Source organism: Schistocerca piceifrons, chromosome 2, assembly GCF_021461385.2.
Source record: "Schistocerca piceifrons isolate TAMUIC-IGC-003096 chromosome 2, iqSchPice1.1, whole genome shotgun sequence".
NCBI classification, from domain to species: Eukaryota; Metazoa; Arthropoda; class Insecta; order Orthoptera; family Acrididae; genus Schistocerca; species Schistocerca piceifrons.
In genome coordinates this window covers 135913719-135934901 of record NC_060139.1, presented here as the reverse complement: position 1 = coordinate 135934901, position 21183 = coordinate 135913719, and positions in this window count along the sequence as shown.

Genomic DNA, 21183 nt, shown 5'->3' with positions numbered 1-21183 from the left:
TTTGCACTTACTGTTGATCTCATTTTTGAGACGTTTGTATTCGTTTTTGTCTGCTTCATTTACTGAACTTCTGTATTTTCTCCTTTCGTCAATTAAATTTCATATATCTTCTGTTACCCAAGGATTTCTACTAGCTCACGTCTTATTACCTACTTGATCCTCTGCTGCATTCACTATTTCATCTCTCAAAGCTACAATTCTTCTTCTACTGTATTTCTTTCCCCCATTCTTGTCAATTGTTCCCTAATGCTCTCCCCGAACTCTCTACAACCTCTGGTTCTGTCAGTTTATCCAGGTCCCATCTCCTTAAATTCCCACCTTTTTGCAGTTTCCTCAGTTTTAATCTACAATTCATAACCAATAGATTGTGGTCAGAGTCCACATCTGCCCCTGGAAATGTCCTACAATTTAAAACCTAGTTCCTAAATCTCTGTCTAACCATTATATAATCTATCTGAAACCTTCCAGTATCTCCAGGTCTCTTCCATGTATACATCCTTCTTTCATGATTCTTGAACCAAGTGTTAGCTATGATTAAGTTATGCATTGTGCAAAATTCTACCAGGTGGCTTCCTCTTTCATTCCATATTCACCTGCTATGTTTCCTTCTCTCCCTTTTTCTACTATCGAATTCCAGTCACCCATAACTGTTAAATTTTTGTCTCCCTTCACTATCTGAATAATTTCTTTTATCTCATCATATGTTTCATCAATCTCTTCGTCGTTTGCGGAGCTAGTTGGCAAATAAACTTATACTACTGTGGTAGCTGTGGGCTTCATATCTGTCTTGGGCACAATAATATGTTCACTATGCTGTTTGTAGTAGCTTACCTGCATTCATATATTTTTATTCATTATTAAACCTACTCCTGCATTACCCCTATTTGATTTTGTATTTATAACCCTGTATTCACCTGACCAGAAGCCTTGTTCCTCCTGCCACCGAACATCACTAATTCCCACTATATCTAACTTTAACCTATCCATTTCCCTTTTTAAATTTTCTAACCTACCTGCTCAATTAAGGGATCTGACATTCCATGCTCCGATCCGTAGAACGCTACTTTTGTTTCTCCTGATAATGACGTCCTCCTGAATAATCACCACCCGGAGATTAAATTTTCCAACCTACCTGCTCAATTAAGGGATCTGACATTCCATGCTCCGATCCGTAGAACGCTACTTTTGTTTCTCCTGATAATGACGTCCTCCTGAATAATCACCACCCGGAGATCCGAATGGGGGACTATATTACCTCCAGAATATTTTACCCAAGAGGACGCCATCATCATTTAACCATACAGTAAAGCTGCATGCCCTCAGGAAAAATTACTGCTATAGTTTCCCCTTGCTTTCAACCGTATGCAGTACCAGCACGACAAGGCCGTTTTGCTTAGTGTTACATGGCCCGATCAGTCAATCATCTAGACTGTTTCACCTGCAACTACTGAAAAGGCTGCTGTCCCTCTTCAGGAACCACACGTATGTCTGGCCTCTCAACAGATACCCCTCCATTGTGGTTGCACCTAAGGTACGGCAATCTGTATTGCTGAGGCATTCAAGCCTCCCCACGAACAGCAAGGTCCACGGTTCATGGGGGGAGGACTTGCTATTCTTCTCTCTTTATAGTTCCTGCTGCTACCCTCGCTCACTGTGGTCAAGTCTCTGTCTACAGATGACTCTCCTGCTCAGCACGCTGTGCCCATGTCTCAATCTACAATCCTTAGTGCTCCACGCTTGTCTTCCAGCTACCTCTGCAAAGTGCTCCTCGGCATTTGTTTCCATCAGGATTGCCCCACTAAGCCCTTCAGGAAAAGCAGAGAGGCTCTAGGCTTTTTCAGCACCAATTGAAACGTCTTAGAACAAAATATACAGTCCCTCCATCGCCTATGCAACAGAAAGTCAGCCAATCGGAACTTTTGTCGCAAAAACAAGGTAGCTCTACGATTACTTTGATGTCATAAACTGCACATTCAGTCAAATTGAATATCACTGTTTTCAGTGTGAAACACATCTTGCGGATGTGCATGATGTAACGAAATTCTGATGCCACTCTGTCCTGGGAGCTGGTGCTACTGCCCACATTACCGTGGTGTCACACACACCATTTTCTCCCTGGTCAATGCCCTGCACTGGCTTGCAGAAAAAAGTTCTACCATCCCTGGCGTGATGAATATATACTTTCCCTATGGGGTGTGAGCCTTCTGTGTGGCCTGCCCTCTGGCATGGCCAATTCTCTGAAAGGACACCAGTCCCTCTGCCTTTTGTGTAGGGCTACTGCCTGTTATCGAACTAAAAAGCCAGCCTCGATTCAGAACAAACAGAAATTATTCCCAGCCAGAAAATTAACTCATGCATATATGCTACTTAATGTACATAAACCACAGACAACCTTTTATTAAACTGGCTTGTTATTACCATTCTATAAGGACATATTGACTGATTAACAGCAGCATAAAAACAGTGCAAATAAGTCTGAGAAGTGAAATAGAGGTTGTCGGAAAGAAAAGCTGCCTATCAACCTTAAATCAGCTAAATTAAATCTTTAGTCTTTTAATTTACTAATATAAGTATCATAGTTTATACTTTCGTTTTTGAAGAAGTATTTATTATTTATTTAAACTGATAATAGAACAGATTAATGTCTTTTTAACATTCTCTCTTCCTAAACATAATATGTCTTTCATAATAGCAAATATGTATTTCAATATGTGGTCGATGTCTTTTATTACTTTGGTGCTAACAGCTCAGTAATTCGCTCTTATATCATTGTGTTGCTATGAAAACCTATGCAAAATATTTATCCTAATTCATAAAGTTTGACCACCTTCACACTGTGTATATAACATCACCAGCCTTATATTTACTTATGTAGAAAAAGGGGAACAACTTTTTGCTTACCACAAGGAATTGCATGCTGAAATTTACTGTTTGGAGCTACGTACCATTCCCCATGGAATATTAGAGCAAGTACATATTATATTTCTCTACAAAAAGTGAAAAACCAACATGAGCTTATGAAATATAAATAACGAATTAGGAATTTGTATTTGTTGAAAATGAGTTTTACCTTAAATACTGTCCCACAGACCCTGAAAACATGAAACGTAAGTAACTCCTGTTTCACATCCTGCTTGCTCCTGTCACCAGCAGATCGCTGCACAGAAAAAAACGAGAGCTTACTGTCACTAGCAGACGTCTTCACTGTAAAATCGAGCAGAGTTAGTTCTTTGTACTGCAACGTCTTACTACCATCAACAGATTGCTGCATTGTCAAAAACAGAGTAGTAAATTAATTATTTTCCACATCTAAGATGTCGCAATATCCTAAAATGTCTGCAAAATACATCAGAAGTACAAAATTTGCGATGTTTACTTTTATTATTTAGGACCTGATTGAGGTTAGCTACAAGAAAAAAACTGTGTAGCTGAGTCTACACATTCAAAAAAGTGTTCCCACAACTAATGGCATACGGCAGTTGGAATGGAGATGCATGTGTGAACTCCCAGGTTTTAGTGGCATAATGTACGAGGTGCAACTTCTATCGTGTCACAAAAAGTTCAACTTGGTTGTACTTTGTTGCACCACTTTCCTTCCGTCACTGCTCCCTGGTGGCAGTATTTCGAAACATGAGCATTCCGTTGCAGTTTCCATGGAGTAATCGGTGCTGTGCTCCATTTGATTTTGATGTGCTTTATTTTATTACTGAAAAAAGTGAAAACAATGGTCGGCAGGTACACTTTCGCACGTTCTGGAGCTACATGAACAACAACTGACATTAAATTTTCTGCAGAAGCGTGTGTTTGTATGTATACTGAGGGGGGGCAATATTTGCAAACCAATAAAGTGAGTCATATAAACTTTGTGATTTGTGAGACCAGGCATTGTATAAATCGTGGATGATGAGTAAATGCAGGAAATAGCTGCTGAATGTAATGTGGCAGCTGTTAAACAAAAAATTAGTTATTCAAAATGCCTATATCAATAACACAATAAGATTCTACAGTCTTGGAAGAGTAGCGTGTCTGCAGATGATATTTACATGTCAGTGTGCTATTGCTGACAGCATTTTCGTTTCCAGGTGTTATTTCTTCTATAAACGTGTTTGTGGCCCCTGTTTTATCCCTATGTGAAATCTATTTTCAGCTCCAACATTTCGGTTTCGTCCTCCTTGTATTTAGCTCTTGTCACAGCTCTAGTGAGATAACCTTCACTATAACATTCATACCAGCCCATGTTATTTCAGTTGGCACCATATTGAAAGCTGTGGAATTATATAGAGTTTGTTGCATCCTGTGTGAACAGCAGGTCATGATGCCACTACAGGAAGCAACAAGCTGTGACGCCACATTAGTTGAATGTGTGAACCGGCTTAAAGGCGGATTCACACAAGCAACAAAAGTGTCGCCACAGCTAGTGGCATACCGTATTTGCAAAGCAGTTGCATGTGTGAACTCCCATTTTCAAAAAGTTCAACTTGGTCGTACTTTGTTGGGTCACTTTCCTTCTACCTCTGCACCCCGGTGACAGTATTTCGAAACATGAGAATTTTGTCACAGTTATCATGGAGTAATTGTTGCTGTGTTCTATATGAATTCAGAGTGTTTTCATTTTATTACAGAAAGAAGTGGACATAGTGTTTGGAAGGTACACTTTCGCAGCTTCAGGAACTACAGAAACAGTAACCTACATTTGATTTTCTGCAACACTGTGTGTGGGGGGGGGGGGGCTATATTTATAAACCAATGACGAATCCCACAATCTTAAAAGATTTTTGGATGAATTAATAAATAAACTTAATATAAATGTAACCAAAAGAAGCGAGTCATATGAACTCTGTGATTTGCGAGGTCAAGCATTGTATAAATTGTGGATTATGTGCAGCAAATAGCTCCCGTGTGTGAGGTGGCAGATGTTAAACAAAAAATTAATTATTCGAAATGCCGATATCAACAAATGCAATAAGATTAAAAAATCTTGGAAGAGTGGCATGCCTGCAGATGACATTTACATGCTAGCTATTGGTTAGTTTACCTTTGTCGACAGCCTTTTCGTCTCTGAGTGTTATTCCTTCCTGTGCGAATTTTTTTTTTTCGGATCCAACATTTGGGATCTGTCTTCCTCGTTATATAGTGCACGTTATGGCATTAGAACTGTGACAAGAGTTAAATATAAGGAAGATGAAACCCAAATGTTGGATCCAAAAATAGATTTTGCACAGGGGTAAATCAAGGGAAACAAACACATTTATAAAAGCAATAACACTCAGAGACGAAAATTCTGTCTGCAACGGCAAACCAACTAACAGCTGGCATGTAAATATCATTGGTAGATACGCCATTCTTCCAAGATTTTAGAATCTTATTATATTCGCTGATACTGGCTTTTCAAATAACTATTTTTAGTTTAACTGCTGCCACCTCACACTCTGGAACTATTTCATGTGCGTAATCCACAAGTTATACAATGCTTGGTCTCACAAATTATGAAATTTATACAACTGTATATATATTAAGTTTCTTTATTCATTCAAAATTTTTAAGACCATGGAATACGTCATTGGTTTGCACACACACACACACACACACATTCACACAGACACACACACACACACACACACACACACACACACACACACACACACACAGGTTGCTGTTCATGTAGTTCTAGAAGCTGTGAAGGTGTACTGCCGACCATATTTTTCAGTTTTTCAGAAATAAAATTAAAAAAAGACATTGAAATCGAATAGCACACAGCAGCAATTACACCATGATAACTGCGACAAAATGCCTTAACTAACCTTGCCAAATCTGATTAACCATGCTGACCCTGCGTGACAGCGGAAAACAGGCACAAGCGAAAGAAAGCACTGCAACGGAATGCTTGTGTTTCGAAATACTGCCACCAGGGAGCAGTGGTGATAGGGAAGTGCTGCAACAAACTACAACCAAGCTAAACGTTTTGTGGCATGATAAAAGTTGCGCCTCTTAAGTTGCTCCACCAAAAAATGGTCGTTCACACATGGAACTGAAATGCAACTGCAGTATTTCACTAGCTGTGGCGACATTTTTGTTGTTTGTGTGAACCCAGCTTAAGGTTAAAATCAGTTAATGTAATGTCACATACGTCTGCAATGTAAAAGGAAGAGCAAGTTGATTTCCATGTATACACCAAAATATAATGGTAGGTTTCCGTACGTAACTACAGCTGATATTTTTGAAGGAATCGATGTCACCATATGTAGCTACAGCTGATATTTTTGAAGGAATCGATGTCATAAAACTAACCTGACCAGGATTACAAAAGCAGAAAAAGATGTATGAGCTGAAATACTGCACTAAGTAGACAGGCGCTCAAGGAAGGAATAGGATGCTTTTATTACGCCATATCACTTAAATTGGAGTGTAAAGAGTAACAGTGAGAAATATGACATTTCCAACGACAGTATCAGAGTTGATATTATGGAAATGAATAAAACGACTTAACCATTTATTGTGAGACATCTCACACATTGCATGCACAATGAGGCTTGCCACATCAAATTATATTTATTATTCATCAAAATGCATGCTCATCGTTATATAAGCAAGACCCCTAATAAAATTCTATTTCGCACACCTTGCAGTCACAAAGAGGTATCAAACATACCTAACACGTTTTAGACCACTCCTCATTGCTATAAATGCTAAACAAATGCCACAACATGAATTAAAGTGACGCTGTTCTCCATGCAGTTAACTTGTGTAGATGTAGATATGGGAGTAGTTGTGTCCTAAAATTTACTGATTCACAAGCGAAAATGACTTTAGAACATTTTATCAACCCTTAATTCTGCCTCAGTTGAAACGTATGCTTAATATCAAGTCCTCAACCACATTGTTCATGTTCGGACCTCAAATAAGCAAAGCTTAAACAAAATGACCATAAATATTATGAGATACGATACTTCAATGTTGCAGTGTGATGGCATGACATTACCAGTTTGCAGGGACGATGATATCGCCATCATAATATACAGAAAACAAAGACGAAAAGAAACAACTCATCAAGACCTAAACAGTCTTGCACAGAAATCAAATGCATGATCCATTCTGAAGTGGTCCCCAGTCTGGTAATGCCATGGAAAATATAAAAGTTTCCTGTAGTTACTTGTATGGACACCATACATAATCTATAAAGTGGTTACCAGACAAACAATCCAGATCGAGTTTTTGCACACTCTGTAGGCCAAGTAGAACCTTTGGCAGAGCTTTTGTGCGAGTTATTTCTGTGTTCCCTTTGTGTTTTGGACTGTGAGCACTGCCATTAATGGCTGTTGAATTTCTGCTGCTTGTGACAGATGCATCCCTAGAAATCATAGCAGCTCCTTAACTGTGGTAGGCTGGGGGATCTTCATAATGGCTTCCAGTTTTTCAGGTGGCAGTATTGAGCCTGATAGGATAATGCAGTGCCCAAGAAAATCAACTTGTGACACACCAAAAACACGTTTTGCTGTGTTCAGAACATTGCTGTATTCGTCCAGCCTACGAGATGCTGATGAGGCTGAGAATACCAATATGTCATCAAGGTAAGCGAAACAGAATGGCAGGCCTTGCAACACTGAATAGATTGCAAGACACTAACCTCTCATGGCTTGTTCTCTTCCACTTTTTTTCTTTTTTTTTTTTGCCTTGATTCAACTTTCCTTTGTTAAGTTCCCGAGTGGTGTCGGCCAATAATGTCACTGCAGTAATGAACCCTGGAATGAGAGCTTTGATTTTATTCAGATAGCGATGGGTCAGTGACACTTTATTAGGTTGTGGATGATGTGCTGCAGCACGGCTACCTGAGCAACAAGAACAGGGTATGGCCACTCGACGCACCACATGGGGTGCCTGTCGTTTTCGCCTTTTGTAACAAGGGAGTAGTGGGTCTGGGATGTGGGCACCATCAGGGTCGGCACCTTGCAAATCGTTTAGCGTACTGGGTTGCACCACTCGCCTACCAGATGATGTCAGATGGCTGCACTGTCTGCGTCAGACAGCGGAGAATTTTAATGTCTGCATTCATGGAACATCGATTCTATGGCGCCCATGTAGATCACTACTGCCCTTCAGCCAAAGGCAGTTTCAGGCCTATACTTTCCAGCATCTGATTGGTGGATGATGTGTGCTAACACAAAATAGCACACTCTGATTTTGGTGGGATGACACTTGATAGGAGAAAAAATTGTTGTAATGGTTCAGAGGGGAAAGGAGCGGCAGAATCTGAGAGGTATGATAGACAACTGTTTCTGTGTTCTCCTACAATTGGAGATTTTCCTGCATGATGGGGACAAGGAGCTATCTATCAGTGTGAAGGCGAGTGAGGAGTTCAGAGGTTTGCTTCTGGACAGTCAGAGACATCAGTCCTTTTTCGTTTCTGGACCCAGACCGAATGTTAAAGAGTTCTTCATTTCTGGTCAGCCAGATTTAAGGTGGTCGCAAGAGTCCAAAGTATTACTTTCATGGTAGTGCAAGCAGAACCTGTCTGTTACCACTTGGTGACAACAACCGGATTTGTTTGTCGTTTTGGCTCGCACTATTTGGTTTGGATCTTTATCCACAGGCGCAGACTACAACTGAGAGCAGCTGCAACATCATTCCTGTGCTACTAGTTCCCAGCGCATGGTCAGTCTTGCAGGTGGTAATGTATTCACAGCACCAGCGCATTAATCTAATTAATTTGAACCCTTTCAGTTTGTGCTGTCGTCTTGTCGTCGTACACAGCCATGGCTTGCATGTGTGATCTGTATCAAAGGCTCTCATTCCCAATCAATAGTCAGGGGTAACCTGTTAAGGTGTACTCTCACTTATAAAGTTTGTAGGGCTCTAAAGTGTGACAGTTTATCCCAATCCTGTACATGAATTCAGCCAACATCTCATTATCCAAGTTACATTGTCCTTATTTATGTTCCATTCGATATTTGTGTCTGATTATACTTTAGGAATTCTCACAATAAAACACTTTGTGATACCAAACTCTTTGTATTACTTAGTAGTTGAATTTCACCTTTCCTATCAGGACCCCTTGCCAGATACGACTGATGAGCTATCAAATTATCATAAATGGAATTATGTCGAAAGTGCAACGCTTAAACTGACCACAAGCAGGTCCATATAATACTTTCCTTCCATAAATTGTCTGTTGCCTGATAGGAACTGTGGTACTTAAAAAGGGGTTGAGTGTATTAGCCTAACTAATATGGATTTCTTTAATGAATTTGGGTGACATGGCCACCTCTCAACCTCAGCACCTTGCATAATAAAGTTCAGTTTTTTCTCTCCCTTCATTTGTTTTAACTCCCCCATAGTGCACGACTCTGATGAGAATTTACTAATCATTGTGTCGTTCTTTTTATTTAGCTTTCCTTTGATCATATGGATGTGGTTTCTGCATCACATTCCATGTTTCATCTGGTGTTGCTAACAGTGTTTTGGATCAATTTTGGAGAGAATGAGAATTGATTATGCAAATTGATGTGACAAGTTTTATCGGAAGACTAGGGCGTGTAGTATAAATTTTAAATTTTTTACCAGATATTGTGCATTGCATATTTAAGTTTGTTGTTTAATTTTGTGAATGTTAATGTGAATTAATGCTATGTTGAGATAGCATGATGAACAGAGTAGAAGCTATGAACAAAAACGGGTCAGCGTATGAAATGGTTCATATTTTCATGGAACAGGATGATAGACACACTGATGTGAGGTACGAGTCAGTAACCAGTCGTGAGTGTAGTAGTGACTGTAGTAATATGTGTGAAGAAGAAGACAAAGGGATCAAAAGGGCAGTCTTGCTAAGAAAATGTGGCAGTGCACAGGAATCACATGTGATGTTGCACACAGTCGGTGGTCCAGAGCACTAGCAGGAGTCAAATTTACTATTCCAGATATTGGAAGAAATATAGTGGCACTAAGGCAACTGATGGCGTGGCACAGAGAAGTACAAGCGGAGCTGCTTATGTCCTTTATCGATCTTGAGAAGGCATATGAAAGAGTGGCGAGGCAAGAGATATGGAGATGTCTGAGAAGTGAATACCTGCCAGAAAAATATATCAGGGTGGTAGAAGACATGTATGAAGGTGCTATGACTCAAGTCAGGAGCAATGCAGGTGCAACAAAGCCATTTCCAGTGAAAGTAGGACTACATTAGAGATCTGCTCTCAGTCCATATCTTTTTGACTTTGTCATGGATGTACTAGTCAAAGATGTGGAAAAAGAGGCACCTTGGAGCGTGATGTTTGCCAGTGATGTTGTAATCTGTGAAGCAACCCAGGAGACACTTCAAGACAAGCTTGACTAGTGGAGGAAAGCTCTAGAGGAAAATGGAATGAGAATTAGCAGGGTGAAAACACAGTATATGTGTACAAAGGATGCCAAAGACCTATATATTAACATGCAAGGAGAACAGCTGATGCTGGTCAAGAAATTTAAATACCTAGGCTCTTACATGAAAAGTGATACAGGACTGGAGGCCGAAATACAGCACAGGATAAATAGTGGATGGATGAACTGGAGGAAACTGAGTGGAGTACTGTGTGATAAGAAGGTTAGCTGCAGAATGAAAGGAAAGCCTTACAAGTCTGTGGTGAGGCCTGCAATGCTGTATAGTGCAGAAACTTGGCCAATTACAAAAGCCTAAGAGAAAACGATGGAAGTGGCAGAAATGAGAATGCTAAGGTGGATGAGTGGGGTGAAACGAAGGGATAAACTAAGTAATGAGTACATCAGGGGAACAGTGGAAGTGGGGCCCTTAGGGAAGAAGATCCAAGAATGTAGGCTAAGATGGTATGGACATGTGCAGAGAAGAGGGGAGTACTACAAGGGGAGAAGAATTGAAGACCTAGAAATCGAAGGACCAAGGAGAAGAGGAAGACCGAAACTGAGATGGAAGGCAATGTAGCAGGGGACCTACGGGAGAAAGGATGGCTCAGTGAAAAAGCACTGGATAGACATTTATGGAAGAGAAGGATCCAGGAAAGCAACGCCCATCCCACGTCACGTTGGAAAGGGTCGAGATGATGATGATGATGATTATGATATTGGAAAAAATAAAAGTAGCAGAAAGAATCAGAAAAGAGGAAATGCGAGAATGAGAGAGGATGCATGAGGAGATGGAAAAGAGGCGTCAGGAGGCAAAAAAAAAAAAATGGGGAATCAATTTGAGAAAATCAATGACCACATAACAGTAGTGGGGAAGATTAGTAGCGAGGCTAAGCACACGTCATTAGCAGCGAAGAAGGAGGCTGGTTTAGGTAAGGTAGAAGTGGCAGTCGCCAAAGGAATCGCTTTAACAGCAAATAACCGTGTTTGGCTAGTGAGGTGAACTGCAAAATATTAAACCATCTGTAGAGTAGGTTAGGGTGGCGAACTCCTGTGGAGTAAGTTTGGACTAAAGTGTTAAGGAGAAAATTTACATAAAGTGCATACAGGAGTGTGTAGAATTTTTGACCAACTTATTTGTTGTTGTGTAGACCGATAAAGTAAACCAGAAGAGCAATGTTATCTTGTGCGTGAACACTGAGTGTGAATGAAATGTAACTGAGTTTCTTTTCATTCACAACAAACAACTCATTGCTGTTGTGGGTGGAGCAATACCATCCATTTGAGGCTCGAGTTATGAGAGTAGTTTCTTGTGTGTGTCGAAACTTGGCCGATTTTGTGACATGGATGGGGATGGGGAGCTGCTCGCCTTGTTTTTCGTTGGAGTATGGGCATGCCACTGGTTATCTTGCACCATTTTTTGAAGCAGTTTTTCTTGTAGTATTGGAATGCCACTGGTTGCATTGCACCATGTTTTTGGAGGAGCTTTTCTTTGGCGTATGGGCATGCCAACAATTGCTTACACCATTTTTGTAGATGTTCTTCACTGAAGAATGGGCTTGCCACTGGTTGTATTGCACGATATCATTGGAGATTTTCGTTGGAGTATTGGCATTCCACTGAGTGCATTACACCACTTTTCGAGGGAGTTTCGCTGGAGTATGATACCAAGTTAGCCACCTAGCTCTCCCACGCCACTACAGCATTGGCTACATTTTCGTGGAGGTAGTGAGTTTCTCGCAATAATGCCATATCAGCGAATGTGTGGACTCAGCATGGTAACACTGGACAAACAGTGTAATGGGTGTAAGCAGCATCTCCTCGACCTAATATTGTCTATGAGTAGGTGAAGCCATGAACACATGCGTAATAAAACCACTAACATAAACCACATATGGTTCCCATTAGTAAGTGAAGGAGAATATGTGAGGGGGTATGATAGAAGATCAAAAATACTTGTCTTGCCTCAAAGACCATCCTCAGTTACAGTGTACAACCTGTGAGGGAGGCGGAAAAAAGAGCCAGTGGTGGCGACTCAATGCTGAGCTGATTACAAGTGCAATGTTGCCTCTGCAGGACACACTACCCCAGGAGGAAAGGAGTCATGGTAGTGGTAACTGTATCAGTCAGTCTAGTATATAGGTACTTCTCAAAATGTAATTACTATTACTCCTTCAAAGTTGTGTATTACGATCATTAAGATCTTTATTATACATGGATGATTACTTGGGTTCTTTTTTATGGGGTGTATTATGCTCTGCTTTCAAATGTTATTTTCAGATGTGACAGAAGTCGTCGTCGAGGACAGTGTCGCTAGCAAGGCATAATGCTGAAGTTAGTCATGCTGTAGTTAGTATAATGGACAATTAGTCAAATGGTGATGGGCAGACAATAGCTGGATACCACTGTGTTATCAGAATAATGTATACTAGGAATAGGATTAATTATAGCACTAGTATATTTTTTCTGTGTCTTGAGCTTGAATCTGCTTATTATTTTGGGCGAAGGTTTGAGTGAGCACGATTTTTGTACCACTACATTTGTTAGTTCGGCCCTGTAGAATTATGTTGCGCAACATTAATGATAGTATGTAAGATGGCCAAAGTCTTGTCAATAAGTGTAGAGAAAAGACTATCTTTTATGTTGTTTCTGCATCATGTATTTGTAAAAATGTGTTGTGAAAATATTGGGGACAATGACCAAGTGAGAATCCATCAGTATTGTGCAGGTGAAGTGAGGGAGACTGCACGATGTAAGCTGAACCCAACTTCGGAGTTGCCAGGTCTGAGGCCAAAGCTTTGGGCTGTGTCAATGTGCTGACAGGCATCCCGCTGAGTGAATGTTGGGCTCTTCCAAATTCCACAGCAGCTTACTGGCACATGGTGGAACAAAGCCAGATGTGGGACAGGGCTGCAATGCTACACCTGGGCACATGCTAGCTGTTGGTGGTAGCAGACTGTGTTGCACCCGATCAGAAGAGGGCTTCACTGAGACTCCTCTTTGCAACAAGGGAAAACAACTTGTAGCAGATGCACATGTATGGTGACAACGATATCCACCTGCGGAATCAGTACCTCCAGTTCACGCTGATGATGCACACTGTCGGCACTACTTTTAGTGCTTTACTCTCCCATGCAATCAGCCAAACTGCAAGCGCTATGCAGTTCAGGCTAAGGAGTGTGGATACCTTTATTCTAATTCGGTTTCTCCTCTTCTAGAGAGACTAAAACATGAGCGATTGATGACGAATGACTCGATATGTAAACCAGCCTTCACGCTTGACTAACAAATCAGTGGTATCACCCCCTCCAGGTTATCCTATTCCTTGCTCAGCTCTGAACTAAACATTTTCTTTCCTCTCATCAGACAGCTGTCTGATAATCCTGTCATTAGCTCACGTGAGGTGAGGTCCATAGAGGGAATGAGGCACATGCCATGTTTCAATCATGACTGAGATGCCGATGGGGACTCGCTGTCATAATCTTCTGTAGAGTAGTATACCTGTGATGAGGTGCATTGCCATGACATGAGCCACCTGGTCTGACTGCCGGTACTTTTATCGACGCAGAAGGATGTTTGGTGCTGCCCACTGGTATCTATCCTGGCTGCATCTTCTGAGGGACATCTGACTGATGGCCCTTGCCACTAGCCGCACTTTCTTCTGAGAGCGCGATGACACTGAAGCCAAGTTGCAAACTTGCATCCCTGGACCGCTGTTATGGAGGATGACGACCTGTATGAAGTGAGTGTAAGTGTGAAGTCTAACTGTGTGATATGGTTCTTATTTTGTACTGCTAATAGCAGACCTCAGTCCTGCAAAATCGCTAAATCGCTCCCCCCCCCAGTCTAGATAAGTTGATTGTTCCCAATCTTGAGACCTTAATGAACTGTGTGTTGTAAATAATTTTTGACTGTCTTGGTATTGCCACACTTATCAGTGTCTTATGTTTTTTGCCATCTTTAGTTACTATACAACAAATTGTATTGGGCACATGATATCTTTACGTGCCTCTCAAGCTTCTAAACACATTTTTTTTTTTAATTTGACATGTTTTCCTAAATAATTCGGTAAGATAATTCTGTTTTTTTTTTTTAAGTTAAGTTTTTGGTTGTTTTGATCTTTAGAATTGTCTCATATAACTTGATACATGATTAAAATTGTTTTTTTTTATTTGTTTGTTTATTTACACGTCTAGTTCCGAAGGACCAAATAAGGAGCAAAGCCCCAATGTCATGAAACGTGTCAATACATGGAATTACAACATAAAAGTAATAACAGATAAAATAAAATGTTTATGAACGAAAAAAATCAAGACATAAGTTTAAGTAAACGCTATCAACAATATAACATAAGAATCAGCTCGATTTTTAGATGAACTCCTCAACAGACTAGAAGGAGTGGCCTATGAGGAAAGCACATGGATCACTGCTAAGATTTTTGAATTCTTGTGGTAGCTTATTAAAAATGGATGCAGCAGTGTACTGCACACCTTTTTGCACAAGAGTTAAGGAAGTGCAATCCAAGTGCACATTGGATTGATGCCGAGTATTAAACCGGCCGATGTGGCCGAGCGGTTCTAGGTGCTTCAGTCCGGAACCGCACGACCGCTACGATCGCAGGTTCGAATCCTGCCTCGGGCATGGTTCTGTGTCATGTCCTTCGGTTGGTTAGGTTTAGGTAGTTCTAAGTTCTAGTTTACAGTCTGGACGTCTCTGCGATTGTGACATTTCCTAGTGAAGACGAGTCATGAGTTCATAAATAGCAGAATGAATCAAATTCAACTGGCTCTGAGCACTATGGGACTTAACATCTGAGGTCATCAGTCCCCTAGAACTTAGAACTACTTAAACCTAACTAACCTAAGGACACCACACACATCCATGCCCGAGGCAAGATTCGAACCTGCGACCGTAGCGGTCGCGCGGTTCCGGACTGAAGCGCCTAGAACCGCACGGCCACTGCGGCCAGCTGCTCAGAGCCATTTGAACCATTTTGAAACGAGTATTAACTGAGTGAAAGCGGCTAATTTTGGGGAGTAAGCTGATATTATTAACAAGAAACTACAGTAAAGAATATATATATTGGGAGGTTGTTGTTGTTGTGGTCTTCAGTCCTGAGACTGGTTTGATGCAGCTCTCCATGCTACTCTATCCTGTGCAAGCCTCTTCATCTCCCAGTACCTACTGCAACCTACATCCTTCTGAATCTGCTTAGTGTATTCATCTCTTGGTCTCCCTCTACGATTTTTACCCTCCACACTGCCCTCCAATACTAAATTGGTGATCCCTTGATGCCTCAGAACATGTCCTACCAACCGATCCCTTATTCTGGTCAAGTTGTGCCACAAACTTCTCTTCTCTCCAATCCTATTCAATACTTCCTCATTAGTTATGTGGTCTACCCATCTAATCTTCAGCATTCTTCTGTAGCGCCACATTTCGAAAGCTTCTATTCTCTTCTTGTCCAAACTATTTATCGTCCATGTTTCACTTCCATACATGGCTACACTCCATACAAATACTTTCAGAAATGACTGCCTGACACTTAAATCTATACTCGATGTTAACAAATTTCTCTTCTTCAGAAACGCTTTCCTTGCCATTGCCAGTCTACATTTTATATCCTCTCTACTTCGACCATCATCAGTTATTTTGCTCCCCAAATAGCAAAACTCCTTTACTACTTTAAGTGTCTCATTTCCTAATCTAATTCCCTCAGCATCACCCGACTTAATTCGACTACATTCCATTATCCTCGTTTTGCTTTTGTTGATGTTCATCTTATTTCCTCCTTTCAAGACACTGTCCATTCCATTCAACTGCTCTTCCAAGTCCTATGCTGTCTCTGACAGAATAACAATGTCATCGGCGAACCTCAAAGTTTTTATTTCTTCTCCACGCATTTTAATACCTACTCCGAATTTTTCTTTTGTTTCCTTTACTGCTTGCTCAATATACAGATTGAACAACATCGGGGAGAGGCTACAACCCTGTCTTACTCCCTTCCCAACCACAGCTTCCCTTTCATGTCCCTCGACTCTTATAACTGCCATCTGGTTTCTGTACAAATTGTAAATAGCCTTTCGCTCCCTGTATTTTACCCCTGCCACCTTTAGTGTTTGAAAGAGAGTATTCCAGTCAACATTGTCAAAAGCTTTCTCTAACTCTACAAATGCTAGAAACGTAGGTGTGCCTTTCCTTAATCTTTCTTCTAAGATAAGTCGTAAGGTCAGTATTGCCTCACGTGTTCCAGTGTTTCTACGGAATCCAAACTGATCTTCCCCAAGTTTGGCTTCTACTAGTTTTTCCATTCGTCTGTAAAGAATTCGTGTTAGTATTTTGCAGCTGTGGCTTATTAAACTGATTGTTCGGTAATTTTCACATCTGTCAACACCTGCTTTCTTTGGGATCGCCTGTTTCATACATCTTGCTCACCAGATGATAGAGTTTTGTCAGGACTGGCTCTCCCAAGGCCGTCAGTAGTTCCAATGGAATGTTGTCTACTCCCAGGGCCTTGTTTCGACTCATGTCTTTCAGAGCTCTGTCAAACTCTTCACGCAGTATCGTATCTCCCATTTCATCTTCATCTACATCCTCATCTATTTCCATAATATTGTCCTCAAGTACATCGCCCTTGTATAGACCCTCTATATACTCCTTCCACCTTTCTGCTTTCCCTTCTTTGCTTAGAACTGGGTTTCCATCTGAGCTCTTGATATTCATACAAGTCGTTCTCTTATCTCCAAAGGTCTCTTTAATTTTCCTGTAGGCAGTATCTATCTTACCCCTAGTGAGATAAGCCTCTACATCCTTACATTTGTCCGCTAGCCATCCCTGCTTAGCCATTTTGCACTTCCTGTCGATCTCATTTTTGAGACGTTTGTATTCCTTTTTGCCTGCTTCATTTACTGCATTTTTATATTTTCTCCTTTCATCAGTTAAATTCAATATTTCTTCTGTTACCCAAGGATTTCTACTAGCCCTCGTCTTTTTACCTACTTGATCCTCTGCTGCCTTCACTACTTCATCCCTCAAAGCTACCCATTCTTCTTCTAGTGTATTTCTTTCCCCCATTCCTGTCAATTGTTCCCTTATGCTCTCCCTGAAACTCTGCACAACCTCTGGTTCTTTCAGTTTATCCAGGTCCCATCTCCTTAAATTCCCACCTTTTTGCAGTTTCTTCAGTTTTAATCTACAGCTCATAACCAATAGATTGTGGTCAGAGTCCACATCTGCCCCTGGAAATGTCTTACAATTTAAAACCTGGTTCCTAAATCTCTGTCTTACCATTATATAATCTATCTGATACCTTTCAGTATCTCCAGGGTTCTTGCATGTATACAACATTCTTTCATTGAGAGGACAATGTCAAAATATCCAGACTAGTGAACAACGGTCGACAAGAGGTTCGCGAACTTACCACTTACGAAGTGTCACATTATGTAGATGCCACACAAACACTGATAATTTTTCAATGCGCTGTTAGGTGTATGGGTGCTGAGTATCTGTTGCAAATTTCCTGTATCAAGTGTTGAATGTCAGCTGAAAGGACCATAAACTGCATTCAATGTACAATCCTCGTTTGATAAGGGATACTGCATGTGTGTAAGTTAACAGAACGACTCTGAAGGTTAAACTATTGTAATCCTCTAGGAAGATGACAAATGTGTTTGTGTTAGGAACACAGAAAATGACTTTTAATTGTTTAAGAGTGTCTGTGAAGCAGCAGGAGACAGGTGGTCCTATAATTAACAGCAACCTCCAGCACGGCCTTTTCCAAGTTCCTGTCTTTCATTTGTGTGGATGACTTGTTCGTTGAATGTGTGTGGTATCCCTGAGCATAAGTCTGTGTTGGGTGAGGTGTTGTAGTTAATGGGAAAGACAGGTGGGCTTCATCGTTAACTCTTCCACCCATCTTCTTGTCCCTGCCGACTTCCTCTGATTTGATTAAGATGTGATGTAAGTCCCAACTTCTCAAATGGCGTACTATTCTATTGCTAAGTGAGCCAATGTCTATAAAACAAAAACCTTTTGTAAGAGGAGGACTAGGAAAGACACCAAGCTCTTGCAGCTTGTCCCCTTCCACTTTTTTTTTGATTTGATTAAACTTTTTCTCGTTAAGTTTCCGAGTGGTGACGGTCAATTAAAGTCATTGGAGTAACGAAATATGAAATGAGAGCTTTGATTTTCTGTGGATAGTAACTGAATGACGGGGCTGTCACAGTTTATTAGGCGTGGGATTATGTGTCGCGGCACGGCTACCTGAACGACAAGAGCAGAGCATGGCACACTCTTCCCACCACAAGGGGTACCCAGCGTTTTTGCCTTTTGTAGCGAGGCGAGCAAGTTGTCTAGGATGTGAGCAGCATTGGGGCCAGTGCCTCGCACATCGTCTTAGTGCACTGTGGCCTGCCACTCACCTACCAGATGACACCAGATGGCAGCACTGTCTGCATCGGTTCGGAGAATTTTAATGTCTGTATCCATGGGGGGAAGACAGTATGGCGTTCAAGTAGACCACTGCTGTCCTTGACACAGAGGCAATTTCAGGCCTATACTTTCCTATGGATAGACCGAAAAATGCCATCTGATTGGTGGAGTGGTATGATGTGTGCAGACGCAAAAGAGCGCACACCTGGACAATCTTGTTACTGATATTAGTAGTAGCAATTACACTGAAAAAAAAACATGCTCCTTAGTGGGAAGAATTTAAGTCTCAGTCTCAGCAGTAGGTCTCACACCACTATTGGTTTGGGTCACAGCAATACAACATATGCCTTTGACAACAACCTGCAAAGAGTACTGCAGGTTTCTAGGGATGGTCATTTACTAATGTTGACACACTGCTGGACTATCGAAGCAACGGAAACTACTCAACACACTGCTTTCAGGCGAACATACTTCTGGTAGCTGGAAAGTGACTTGGATTCGGACGAGATAAGAGGCGTTTGACAAAGTCAGACAAGGTTTAGTACAAGATGTATGGTTCACTCATCCATGCATTAACCCACCACTTGCTCTCTTGGTGGCCACGAGCCAAGCCACTATTGGGGCAGCACTTCACCAGAAGGTGGGCAGCCGTTGGCAACCACTCGCGCTTTATTCAAAAAACCTTATGTCATGACAAAGAAATTGGAGTGCTATACATCGCTAGTTGCTAGCAATTTACGAAATGGTAAAGCATTTTCAGTCTTCAGTGGAAGGCAGGCATTTTAGCCTTTACGAGTCACAAACCGCTCACTAGTTTCTTCTAACATGCAACAGATCATGGATCACCACGTCAGTGGAGAGAAGAAGAATATATTGCACAATTTACAATTGATGTGCGTTACACTTTGTGCAGTCATAATGTTGTCAGAGATTACTTATCTCGAAACTGTGTCAATTTACTGGCAGTGTCGTGTAAAGAAATAGCAGCAGATGGCGTTTTTCGATCTGTGTGCAGGAAAGTATAGGACACAACACTACGTGATTTGCTCAGGAGTGAGCACATAGATTTGCAACTGAAACGGCTTCCGGTGTTATTTCGTACCACGGGTGTTTGGCCTGACACAGCGCGGAATAAGCAACACCTGCACAAACCTGTAGAATGTCAACATGTTGCGTTTCGAACGTTACATAATCTGGCTTATCTGGGAGTGAGGGCAATGGGTAAGTAGTAACAAACAATGTGGTGTGGCCAGGAATACAGAAGGACTGCAAAGATTGAGTGCATTCCTGTCTGGAACGTCAATGCGACAAGGTCAGCTGGCAAAGTTTCCCTAGAGTGGAGCAGTTCCCAACACTGACGATAAGATTTCCTCACATACATGTTGACATTGTCTGGCCATTACCCTGGATCGTCACTATTATTTACTCACAGCAATTGATCATTTCACGAGGTGGCCTAAAGCTTTTCCTATACCAGACGCCTCTGCAGTGGGGTTTGGCATCCTCAGACCATTACAGTCTATCATGCACGTCAGCTCAAGTCATATCTATTTTAGGGACTCCTTGGGGTATGCTGTTGCACCAACTTCCCACCCCCCAGCTACCACCCTGCCAGTAATGGAGTACCAGAGGAATTCATTTTACTGGCAACATTTCAGCCAATATTGACAGAAGTAATGACTGAGTTCACATGACAATTGAGCTCAAACATGTTGCGACTGCATATATGGCCATAACATGTCTGGTTCAGAGTCGACGCCTTACGACCACCATTATGGACTCCACATATTGGTATATACAAAGTGCTGACGAAAGGGAAGAACGCGTTCACAACTGAACAAAATGGTAAGCATGAAACAGTCTCGGTAGAGCAATTTAAACCTGGCTACCTCGTTGGGGAAGAATCTCAACAACACGATTCTGGCACTTTTCTGACAATCTTCAGTAGCACACTACTCTGAGGGCATCCGGTTTAAAGAAAAAAAAGGGGGCAGCTGGTGTGGCAGCATTAGGTAGTGTGCACACAAACAGACCGAGGGACAGAGAAAGGAGCTTTGGTGCAGCAAAGAATGTTTTTTTTAACAAAGTAGAATTTATGTTGCTATTATTTGGATGTATAGTAGTCACTGGTTGAGTTTCAATAAAGAGACTCACATGTGTGAGTTTATATTGTAGTTACATCATTCCCAGCATAATTACCCATAAGATAATAAAATTAATTTCAGAACTGAAATCGTGTCTGCGTGGCAATTCCTTCTATGTCATGGCAGAATTTTTGAGTTTATAATTGTATGATGTGTGTGTGTGTGTGTGTGTGTGTGTGTGTGTGTGTGTGTGTGTGTGTGTGTTTTACGAGGGAGACAGAGAGAGAGAGAAAAGGAAAGAAAATTGCACACAGTTAAGTACAAA